Source organism: Mauremys reevesii, linkage group 2 (assembly GCF_016161935.1).
Source record: "Mauremys reevesii isolate NIE-2019 linkage group 2, ASM1616193v1, whole genome shotgun sequence".
In the NCBI taxonomy this organism is placed as follows: domain Eukaryota; kingdom Metazoa; phylum Chordata; order Testudines; family Geoemydidae; genus Mauremys; species Mauremys reevesii.
Genome location: NC_052624.1, coordinates 105,870,084 through 105,882,843, shown reverse-complemented (window position 1 = coordinate 105,882,843; position 12,760 = coordinate 105,870,084).

Below are 12,760 nucleotides of genomic sequence, written 5' to 3'. Positions count from 1 at the left end.
GAGAAGCAGATGTCAATGGGATTACCAGGCAGCAGCACAACAACAGGTGTAGTCTGCTAAGAATGTGTGACTGGAGTCCCAAGTGCTGCAAAGTGATTCAGATTTTGAACCAAGTTCTGTACTGTTTGCTGCATACTAATTTGGATTTTCTTTCTTACAGTAGTTGCGTAATGTAAGTCTAATCCAAGCTACCAATTTTGTAGATAAAAAAAAAAAGTCAAACACAGTCACTAGATGCTCCTGGCACCGGTGTAAAATAAAGCATATAGCCTTTTACCTTGGAAGTTTAAAGGGAAATTTTTGCCACCTGGGAAGCTCTTGCTACTTTATGTGTAGCATTAATACACGTATTAAGAGCAGTATGGCAATATACAAAAACCTGTAGGAGAACACTTCAACCTCCCTGGCCACACAATAGCAGATCTTAAGGTGGCCATCCTACAGCAAAAAAACTTCAGGACCAGACTTCAAAGAGAAACTGCTGAGCTTCAGTTCATCTGCAAATTTGACACCATCAGCTCAGGATTAAACAAAGACTGTGAATGGCTTGCCAACTACAGAACCAGTTTCTCCTCCCTTGGTTTTCACACCTCTACTGCTAGAACAGGGCCTCATCCTCCGTGATTGAACTAACCTCGTTATCTCTAGCTTGCTTCTTGCTTGCATAATATACCTGCCCCTGGAAATTTCCACTACCTGCATCCAAAGAAGTGGGTATTCACCCATGAAAGCTCATGCTGCAAAATGTCTGTTAGTCTATAAGGTGCCACAGGATTCTTTGCTGCTTTTGCATTAAGAGCAGTGTCACACATAAGACATGAGAGATAATTGTCCTGCTTTAGTGGGAACCGGGGACAGCCTCACCTGTAGCACTGTTCCAATTCTGGGTGCCATGTTTTAGGAAAGATGTGGACATTTGAAGAGAGTCCAGAGGGGAACCAAAAAACGATAAAAGGATTTGAAAACCTAACGTATGAGGAAAGGTTTAGTCTTGAAAAAAATAAAGACTGAGGGGACGGGGGAGAGATCTGATAACAGGCTTTTATAGGGAGGACGGTGATCAATTACTCTTAATGACGATTGACGATAGGAGAGAAGGAATGGGTTTAATCTGGAGCAAGCAAGATTTAGGTGAGCTATTAAGCAAAACTTTCTAACTATAAGGGCTGTTAAGCACTGGAATAGACTACCAAGGGAAATTGTGGAATTGCCCTCACTGGAGGGTTTTTTTTAAGAAAAGTTTGGACAAACACCTCTGAGGGATAGAGTCATAAATTACAGGCCCACAAAATGTATAATCCTATTGGGAAACCAAATCTGCATGCAACAAATCAAAGTGGGAAAGATGTCTTCCTTTTTAAAACATAGTTTACAGCCTGATTCAATTCCACTTTGTCAGAGAAGTACACTGGATGTTCCATTTAGTTCTTTCTCATTTTAGTTAATCTGCTTTCTGCTGACTTTACACTGCCCCAAACTAAATTGGTCTATGTCTGACTCTGAGCTTTTCCTGATACAGCCAAAAGAGCCTGGATGTTCTGGTCTGGAAATTCTATTTACACTGAACAAGTCCCTTCATTTAACATGTGTCATCTGGGCCATATCTTGGAAGAGGAGAATTTGTTTCCCTTTCTATTTCGTGTGTTTCTTTTGTAGGTCACCAACTCAAAATTTCCTTTATCCCAGAGATTAACCCTATGTACTCTTATTGTTCTGCCTTCCTTTTCTGTGTTAGCAGTGAAACCCTTTGATTGAGTCTGCAGGCCTATACCTGAGAATACCAACAGTCATATTATGCTTTTATATCTTTGGGAGCCATTTCTCCAATAAATAAATAAAAAATTGTAGAGGATCTGATCCTCCACGTATTTAAGAAATCCCAGTACATAAAAGCTGTACCTTCCCAGTAATAAAATATGTGTATTTTCTTTGTATATTGATCAACATAGTGAGATAGTCTATCACTGCATATGCCACAAATCTGGCATCTGGACAAGTTAGTGTACTGTTTGTGGACTTGATCCACAAGGTACTCATAGAGAATGATCCTGATTTCTCAAGGAGCTTAAGTATGTGCTTGACTCTAAGCATGTGAGTAGAAACTAGTCATGCATAGAGTTATGCATGTCCTTTAACAGAAGTAATAGTGTAGGCTATTTTTCCCCATTGCAGTTATGTAGTTCATTTCTTAAGTTCTGTTTTGCTTCTTTGCAGGGAACAATGATGTAGTTCTCAATAAAAACACAATATTGATTTCATCTAGAAATATATTATTATACAAATCCATAAATAAAATATTAAACTGTTCATTTTGCCATGAAGCATGTCAAAAGCCTTGTAAAACTAATGATTTTAGATAACGTTGTTGTTGCTGTGAATATTACTTTAATTAGTGTTCTACAGCTCGATGATAGCTGGCCTATTTTGAGTTTGAAATAATATTCCATGTTAGTTGGAAAATCAGGGCTAAATTAAAAATGTATATACAGTTATAGTATCTAATAAATATATTGTGGTTAGCTCACCACTGTGTTACTCCAAGTTTACATTTATTTAATGCCATTGAGGAAAAACTGCCTATCACTGGAGAAACAGTCATTAATCAAGCCTGATACTTGATGAGGCAGTGTAGTTCAGTGGTTAGGTCAATGGACTGGGATTCAGGAGAATTAGGTTCCATTGAGAGCTTTCCCACTGGCTAGCTAAATGATCTTCAGCAAGTTACTTTAATCCCTGTGTGCCTCAGTTTCTCCCTTCTCTATAATGGGTATTATTTTTAAGCTGCTTTGAGACATTGGGATGAAAATTGCTATATAAAATCTATGTAGTAATTATTATGATGATGATAATAAAATGTTTCTATAGTTTTTTTATCTATTATGTATTGGACATCACATCACTCAATTAAAATATTAGCATTAGATGACTTTTGTTACCATGAAAGAAGATGACTTTCTTGTTCCAACTCTTTTTCTGACTAGCTGCAAGGCAATCTTAGTTAATGACTAGATTTAATTTTTCCAGCAGCATCTGGTTTCCCTTAGGTCATGTTTTATGTTGTTAAAAGAAATTCTGGGGCTAAAAGAGAAAAAATAACTTGATTCCTCTTATGATTAATGATATATTGGCTACAAATTGTTTCATTGTTCTGTTAACCAGGGCAGGGTTTTTTCACCAGTTGTACAAGATTTTAGGCCAAGTAACATCAACCTTAATAACTCCTAGAGGCACCATAATTCTGCTTTAAACACAATTATAAAATATCTAATGTGGCATGTCTTTTATTTTGTTAAAACTGTGGAGTAATAAACAATAAGAGTTCTCTGCTTAGAGAAAATTGAGACATGACAAACAGTTAAGAATTCTATAAATGCATCTGGCACCCTATAAATCATCAAGTAAAGAAAATGCTGACAAATATCAACATCAGTGGAGTATTGATCTACCAAATGCACTTCAGCCTCTCCTTAAGCATACAAATTAAATGAACTAGAATAGAAAATCAGGTTCTTTGGCACTGCTAATACCTAAATAGGATTGTTGGGAGTTTTGTAATTGTTCTCGCCTAGCCTTTTACAGCTCTCACTTTACTTCATTTAAGATGACAGAGACTTCTGTAATATCTCATTTCATACATGAAATATGAAAGTGAGCATTTAATAGCATGCCAGTACCAAATAGGGTTTAATATTTCAGATGCTAATGATATCAAACTGCAAATGGATGTTGGTGTGCTTTGTATTAGCCTATGGTTTTGAGGATGGAGAAAAGAACTTGGGAGGATTGTAATACAGGGTACATTTTATACTAGAATTTCACCTTGAATTATAGGGGCCAGAGTCTAATTCAAATTTTCATCATATTGAGAAACACCATCTACAAATAGTTCCATTGATTTCAGCAGGATGACTCATGGAATAAAGGACTGCTCCATATGAGTAGAGGTGTCAGAATTTGGCCACTTAACAAGTATTACAGAAGGCTGTAACAAAAAGCAAACATCCCAATAAAATATTTAGTCAGTTATATGTGGACAATAACATCTTCTTGTCATTATCAATGTACCCCAAGAAAAGTTAGGAGCCTAAAAAATCATTGTTTTACTCCCCTTTCATATGCACAATATACAGTAATTACTGCCGTATGGTAAGACTAATGGTCTATCTAGTCCAGTGCCCTCTCTCTGACAGTGGCCAATATCAGAAGTGATTGTCTTATACCCGGAAGCATATGGGATTATACCTGCGGGCTGCGCACGGCCCATCAAGGTAATCCGTTGGCGGGCCACCAGACAGTTTGTTTACATTGACCATCTGCAGGCACAGCCGCCTGCAGCTCCCAGTGTCCGCAGTTCACTGTTCCCGGCCAATGGGAGCTGCAGGAAGTGGCGGTCTGCACATCCCTGCTTCTCACTGTGGTATGTAGCTACACACACCCTACATGCTGCCACCAGCGTAGACTAGGCCATAGTTGTCCCATTCATCTCCCTCAACACTGTGTGCTCAGTGAGCCTGACTCTCTGTGGTCCTGAACCTGGTGTAGTCACTTACAACTGTGCAAAACAAGTGGGTGTGTCATAAATAAAAAGGGAAGGGTAACCACCTTTCTGTATACAGTACTATAAAATCCCTCCTGGCCAGAGGCACAAAATCCTTTTACCTGTAAAGGGTTAAGAAGCTCAGGTAACCTAGTTGGCACCTGACCAAAAAGACCAATAAGGGGACAAGATACTTTCAAATCTGGGGAGGGGGAAAAGACTTTGTTTTGTCTGTTCTTTGTCTGTCTGTTCTGTGTGCTTGCCAGAGACAGATCAAGAAGGCAAGCAATCCAATTCAATTAGAATTAGTAAGTAATAATAAGGGAATGTGTTAGCTTACTTTTATTTTTGGCTTGTGATTTTCCTTGTCTAGAGGGAGGACTTTTCTAGAGGGAGGTTTTGTCTAGAGGGGAGATCTTCTATGTTCTTGAGTCTTTTGTTATTCTGTAAAGTACTTACCATACTGATTTTATAGAGGTAATTCTTTTACTTTTTCTTCAATTCTTTTTTTAGGAACCTGATTGTTTTTTCATCATTTTAAGATCCAAGGGTTTGGGTCTGTGTTCACCTGTACCAATTTGTGAGGATATTATTCTCAAGCCTCCCCAGGAAAAGGGGTGTAGGGATTTGGGGGGATATTTGTGGAAGGTAGGGCTCCAAGTGGCCCTCCCTAAATGTTTATTTAAATCACTTGGTGGTGGCAGTGTTACTTAATCCAAGGAATAGGAGAGTTTTTAACCTAAGCTGGCAGAAATAAGCTTAGGGGGTCTTCATGTGGGTCCCCACATCTGTACCCTAAAGTTCAGAGTGGGGAGGGAACCCTTATAGGGTGCAAAATGCTACCAAATTAGAATGCATTCTATTTCTACTTTAGGATTGTATTATTTTAGCCATACAGATTCTCCATTCCAGGTTGGCAGCCTGTCATCATGAAGCTGACTCTCCCACCTGGACAATTGGCACAGCCAGTTCTGAGGTGGACCCACATTTCAAAGTCCCCAAAAGCTAGCTCTATAATTATTATGTCAGCTTGTTCAGCAGCTGTGGCCTCATGATGCTAGAGGTGAGGATAATTAGTTTCTTGTCCTGAGTATATACAAGTGCCACTTGGCCACGAAGCAAGTAATCATACATTCTGCAATTCATGATCTCAACTGGATATTTCCACCCTGACTAACCCATTGTTGATCTGCTATTGCCACAGGTTATTGCCAGCTGGGGGATTCCCAGGGTTGGGAGAGGCACTCACCTCTGAACAAACATCCTGGGTGAGGGGGTATCAGATTTAACCCCTGGAACAAGTACTTAACAATAGAACAAAGCTTTTATGTAACCCTGGCAAAGCCAGGAGTGCACATAGTTCAGGATCTATAGCAGGGGTTACTTAGATTCCCTTGCGCTGTTACAGTACCCAGCCCCTCACACCTGCTGAGACACAGACTCTCTGTCCCACACCAATGCAGTTCCCCCGCCACATCTTTGGGTCACTCCAACCTGTCTGTGCAGTCTGCTGTGGGTATGCAGTACGAGCTCAGAATTATGGTTCCTGCTGCATGGTCTCCACTGTTCGGTCAGCTCTGGGCAGTGTTTGTAAGGGTCCTTTTTGCTAGCAGCTGGCTCTCCTCCAAGCAGCTCCCTCTCTGACCTATCTCAGGGCTCTTCTTCCTGCACCTGATTCTTCCTTTGTTTCCTCTCCAAACCTTCCCAGGCTGGTCCTCCACCCTGCCCCCTCCGCTTGCTCATTCTCCCAGCCCTCCCAAGGGTCAGAGTTAATTGTGTCCTTGTTTTAGAATGGCATATCCATGCCCCATCCCCCCATCAATCAGGTTTGTTTGGAGCCGAAGAGAGAGGGGGAAGAAGAAGGAAGAAAGGAGGGAAGGAGCTTTCTGCCCAGCCCCACATGTTACAATTTTGGAAACTGGAACATAGTAGCATGGGACAAAAGAGCTGAGAGTAGCCCAATGAAGGTTATTAGGCTCTCTTTCTGAATTAAGGCAGTGATTTATGAGAATTATAGCAGGCGTTTGTTTTACAAATGGATTAAGAGCCTTGTTTAAAGTTAGTAAGTTCCTCTCTCTGGTTCATCTCCATTATATTTCACAAGTTATTCTGTGTATTAATTATTGTAGTTTGATTGCATAGCTTATTAGATAATACATTATCGTTCTCTCTGAGACCCCAGTTGAAGTCCTAGTGGTGCATGGTTGTGCACGTGTACAAAGCAGTTTCCCAGAACATGCATTCAGGATCGAGAATGTATTTACTGGAACTAAAAATCTGATCCCTGAGTCTGCAGATCATAACATTTACCAAAAAAAACCAAAAAATGACTCGTGCCCCTTGCAAATCTGTAGTGTGCTACATATGGCATAGTATTTGTTGCCGCAATAAGTTAACTTATCTCATAAATTCCATTATTTTATTAGTGAGCCATTAATGACTAGATAATCAATTTCCAAATTTAGTTACCGATTAATAAATTAGAAAATTTGAAAACTTTTGCTTGAGTTACACCAGCTGAAAATGCACATTTAAATAGAAGTATTGTACATATTTGTACACAATGTCTGCAACACAAAATCATCTCTTCTCTGAGGCTATGGATTTACGATGAATTATAGCAAATGACATTGTGTTCATACCATCTATGTAACTTAGTAACACATAAATTGTAATTATTTCCATTTAGTGTAATGGGAGTCACATATCATATTTCCACAGAGCTCATCAATATAGGTATTAGGACTCAAGGGGGGGGATTTTCAAAGGCACCATTATGCAAAGGTCCATATGCATAACTAAAGCCTTGCAATGAGATTAGCCAAAAGATGCTGCTCTAGGTGAGATGAAGGGTTAGACCTCTTACCTTGATTTTTATTTTATTTTATTTTTCCTCTTCTCCATTATAAATCTTTGGAAATTTAGGTCAGTGAATATTTAGGAACTGAAAATTGAAAATCTAAGATCCTTTGAATTTTAAACAGGAGGTGGGATAATGCTTGGGTGACTAAGGCACCCAGTAGCTTTTGTGTGGTGTCAGCTTGTTCAACTTCTGAAGAATAAAATTGCTGATCCTGAGTTAGCATGACATAGTTAAAAATGAAGGGTTGCGAGGTGAGACATTAAGGGAAGTTATAGGATCAAGAGCTGGAGAGAGATCATGTAAAATGAGATCTGTACACAGTCACTGAAAAAGTATGATAAATGATGCAGTTGCAGGCAATTGAACTGTCAAACAGGTTCTTGTTTCTTTAGAAGTTGTAGTTTTCCAAATGAGTGAATTGAAAGAGGGTATCAAAATGTAGAGTCAATACACTCACTGTGACCACTGCATAATTACATGGTTAGGTGACAGAGAAAAAGTAAAAAATAGCAGGTGGGCAAAGCACACGTGTCCACAATACTGTAGCTGTTGCGTTTTCTGATGTGTGAACTTCCAGGGTTGTTTCTATTAGTATTTAGGATTATCAGATCCCCATTCTGTTACAAATTATAACAATGCATGACATAAAACAGTCCCTCCCCCAAAGAGTTTACAATAAAGAATCGGGGGATATGGCAAAGACATGGGAAGCTCAAGGTAACAATGAGATGATTATGAACAGCATGATAAACCATGACTGTAGCACACAATCTGCTGACCATTGTCAAGTGATATCAGGGTATAGATGAGTTTTAAAGAGCAGTTTGAAGAAGGATAATATAATGGCCCTGCTAATTTTTCTAGGAAGCTCTTCTCATGTATAAAGGGATACCTGCTAAACAAGCAATCACTTCATGGATGAACTGACACCTGACAGGAACCAGTCTCTGTCACAGAGTGAAGCAATGAGATGGTAGGATTTGTCAGATCTGATCAGATCATTGGTGCATCTGTTGTAGTAGATTGGGAGCTAGCACCCAATTGTTGAGGAAAGGGGGAAACAACACAGCTGCATCAAATCCCATTAACACATGTAGGCAATTGCATAACATTGAACACAGAAAAAGGTGTCTTTCTGACACCTGCATGCAATCCACTTATACCCTGAAATATGATATTTGATTTACCTTTATCATTTAATCTTAGCATGTGTAGCTACCAGTGTTGTTAGGGGCATAACATTACCCACTCTTTTTTAAAATTCAGCTGGAGTTTTTGGCTTGAGGACCTCCTATGAGGGTGCATTTCACAGGTTGATTGTATACTGCATAAAGGAGCATTTCCTTTTATTGGTTCTAAATTTACTGTTTTTTAATGACAGAGAAGCAAACTGGAGAATAAAAAAGCAGTTTTATTGGCAATAATCTGTTAGACTGCACCCATGAAAACTAGTTAGCACATTGTTATTGTTGTTTCTGCAAAACAAAGCAAAACAAAACAAACAAACAAACACCTTTCAAGAACAACAACATAAACTGATTTAACCCCACAGAGCTCTAGTAGAAAGTTCATTTCCATGCTCTTCCAATCATCCAAAGATTCAATAGAAGGAATAATGAAAAGTCAATCACAATCTGAATAACAGTGATCACAACTGAATTAGGTATGATAACTGGAATTGACAAGAGACCAAATGAAAACAAAGACTTTGAATGGCAGTAGAACAAATTTTGGGGAAATGGAAGCAAACTTAAATGATATTAAATAGAGTTAAGATATGGAAAGAAAGTTTACTATGGTGATATGTAAAACATTCAATAACTGTACCTCTGCAAAATGTGTTTATATAGCTTTTATCAATAAGAAACAATGAAAGCAGACCAACATGATGAGCAAAGAAATCCAACATTTTTAATCCTATCTGAGGAACTGTCAACTCAAGCTCTAAGTCAATAAGTAAATAAGATTATTTCTAGAGAACAAAAGGAAGTTAAAAGTTGAAAAGCATAATTATAATAACTGAGTTTATAAGCATAACTATTAGTAGTTTGTTTAGATATCCAATGATGAGTGAGTGAAGAAGACAGCCCTAAGTTGGACCATTTGAAAACTGACTAAAATGGAAGACCAAGTCCCATCCCAGATTCCTTTAAAGAGTCACCAAATTAATTTGGTACTTATACATGCATTTTGGACATTGGAGAGGTACTGTGCCAAAGGGTAAATTCCCCCTTGTTGCAGGGGTCATACACCACCAAAACCATGCAAGAGGGCTGGGGCTCTGCCTCAGCCTTCTACAGGCTGGCACTGCAAATAGATCAGGTCAGACTAATGTAGGAACCATGGGGGGCAGACCAGGGCAGCTCTAGGGAGAAATGCATTGTATAGCTCCACCACCCCACATTAAAGGAATGAGGAGCTGCAGTAGTAGCCATAGCAGTCTGAAGAAAGGGCCATGGTGGGACTGCACTGCTGACCCAAGCCCTGCTCCAGGTTAGGGTAGCTGGTTGTTTTGTGATTTTTTTTTTTTGCTTTGCTTTGCTTTCCCAGACCTTCTCCCATCTCAGCATTTCACCTGCATAAACCCTGTGTTCTTTATGTGGGTGAAGTGATAGTCAACCTGAGAGTGAGAGGCTAAGGTAATACCAAGGAACCACAGATCTGAAAGCATTAATAGAGAAGACTTAGGGCTACACTACAAAATTATGTCGAATTTATTAATGGTGACCTGTAGTCTCCAATTTTACAAAATCAATGGTGTATTTCCCCACTATGTACATTCCGTTGGCGGAGCGCATCCCCATTACCATGGGTAGCAACAACTCACAGACCAATGCACTGTGGGCAGCTATCCCACAGTTCCTGCTCCCAACTGGAATTCTGGGTTAGGCTCCCAATGCTTGATAGAACAAAAACATTTTTGTGAGGTGTTTTGGGTACATATTGTCAGCCTCCCATGATGCACTTGGCTCCTCCCTCCGTCCCTCCCTCCCCAAAAGCAACGGCAAACAATCATTTTCACACCTAAGCCCGGGTTACTTGTGCAGACACCATAGCACAGCAAGCATGGACCCCACTCAGCTGTGCGCAGTTGTTGTGAGCGTCACAAACATCATCCTATGGTATTTGCAGAGCATAGCCAGGAGCAGCCATGCAGAAGAATGTGATGCCATGCAAACAGCTGTACTGGAATCCATGGAATGGCGCAATTTGCACATAATGGCAGCAACAGCCAGATTTGTTGACACAGTGGAACGCCACTTCTGGGCCAGGGAAATAAGCACAGACTGGTGGGACCACATTGTGATGCAGCTATGAGATGAGGAGCAGTGGCTGCATAACTTTTGAATGCATAAGGACACTTTCATGGAACTTTGTGAATTGCTTCCCCCAGCCCTGAAGTGCAGAAATACCAAAATGAGGCCTGCTCTGACCGTTGAGAAGTGAGTGGCAATAGCCCTGTGGAAGCTTGCAATGCTTGACTGCTGTCAGTTGGAAATCAGTTTGGAGCAGGTAAATCTACCATGAGGACTGCTGTGATACAAGTAGCCAGGGCAATCAATTCGCTTCTGCTAAGAAGGGTAGTGACTCTGGGAAATGTGCAGGACATAGTGGATGGCTTTGCTGCGATGGGTTTCCCTAACTGTGGTGGGGCAACAGACAGAACGCATATCCCTATCTTGGCACCAGACCAGCTTGCCAACAAGTACATAAACCGGAAGGGCTACTTCTCAATGGTGTTGCAAGCACTAGTGGATCACAGGGGCTGTTTCAACGACATCAGTGTGGGATGGTCAGGAAAGGTACATGACACGCTCATCTTTAGGAACTCTGGTCTCTTCAGAAAGCTACAAGAAGGAACTTTCTTCCCAACCCGAAAATTACCATTGGTGATGTTGAAATGCCAGTAGTTATCCTTGGAGGCCCAGCCTACCCCTTGCTCCTGTGGCTCATGAAGATGTACACAGGCAGCCAGGACAGCAGTAAGGAGAAGTTCAACCATAGGTTGAGCAAGTGCAGAATGGTGGTAAAATGTCCCTTTGGACATCTAAAGTGGCACTGGCACAGTTTACTCACTAGGTTAGACCTCAGCAAAAGCAATATTCCTATTGTTGTTGCTGCTTGCTGTGTTCTACATACTATCTGTGAAAGTAAGGGGAAAAAGTTTCTGGTGGGGGGTGGGGGGGGTTAAAGCAGATCGCTTGGCTGCCAGTTATGAGCCAGACACCAAGGCAATAAGAAGAGCACATTGAGGTGCACTGCATCTCCGAGAGGCTTTGAAAACCAGTTTCATGAATGATCCAACACCGATGTGACAGTTCTGTGTGTTGTTCCTTACCACCAACCTGCCCCCCTTTTCTCATGTATTGTCCTGTAAACTAACCCCCCACCAACCACAGTGTGCACAGTGAATAAAGAGCCTCTTGTCCTCAATTCATGTTTTTTTGTATGCTAACAAACACTGAACAGAGACAGCAATGAATAGCAATGATAACCAGGTATGGGCCTGATAACACAGGGCAGGAGGGGCAAGGACACATAGCTTATTACAATTGTACTGTTCAGCAATCAAAGCTGTGGGAATGAGAGCTTTCTGCTCCATGAACCATCCCCTGGAGTTGAGTTCAAGGGATAATGGAGCTTCCCCTCTCCCACCCCCACCCTGCATTCTAGGATGTTTGCAGGCAGGCATGCTAAGCACACACGAAAGGGCAGGTGGTGTGGGGGCGTGCCCGGGGACATTGTATAGCGTGGAAACTCTTGACACATAAACAGGCTTTTCTGGGGAGCACCCTTTGTGTGGCTGCACTGCCCACCACTGTATCCCAATTGTTTACCTGGAATTAAACAGTAACCACAATTGCATTTAACCCCCACAGTGTTATTACAAGTGTGCACTCACCAGAGGTGCCTTCCCCTCCATCACAGTCCTGCACCAGTGGATCCTGTGAGAGGATTGGCTCCAGAGTTAGGAAAAGGTCCTGGCTACTGGGGAGAATGGATCCTCCACTTGCCTGCTGCACATTCTCCTCCTCATCATCATCAACAATGTCCTCCTCGTTGTTGACAGTGCCTGCCTGAGTCCCCTGGGAGGTATCCATGGAGAATGTTGGAATACTGGTGGGGTCCCTGCCTAGAATCGCATGCAGCTGCTCATAGAAGCAGCATATCTGTGGCTCAGCACCAGAGCGACTGTTCACCTCCCTTTGTCTTCTGGTACACTTGCCTGAGCTCCTTTAGTTTCACACGGCACTGCTGTGTGTCCGTGGTGTAGCCTTTTCCCCCCATGCTCTGTCTGATTTTGGCATAGACGGCAGCATTTCTTCTGTTGGTTTGGAGCTCTGCCTGCACAGACTCTT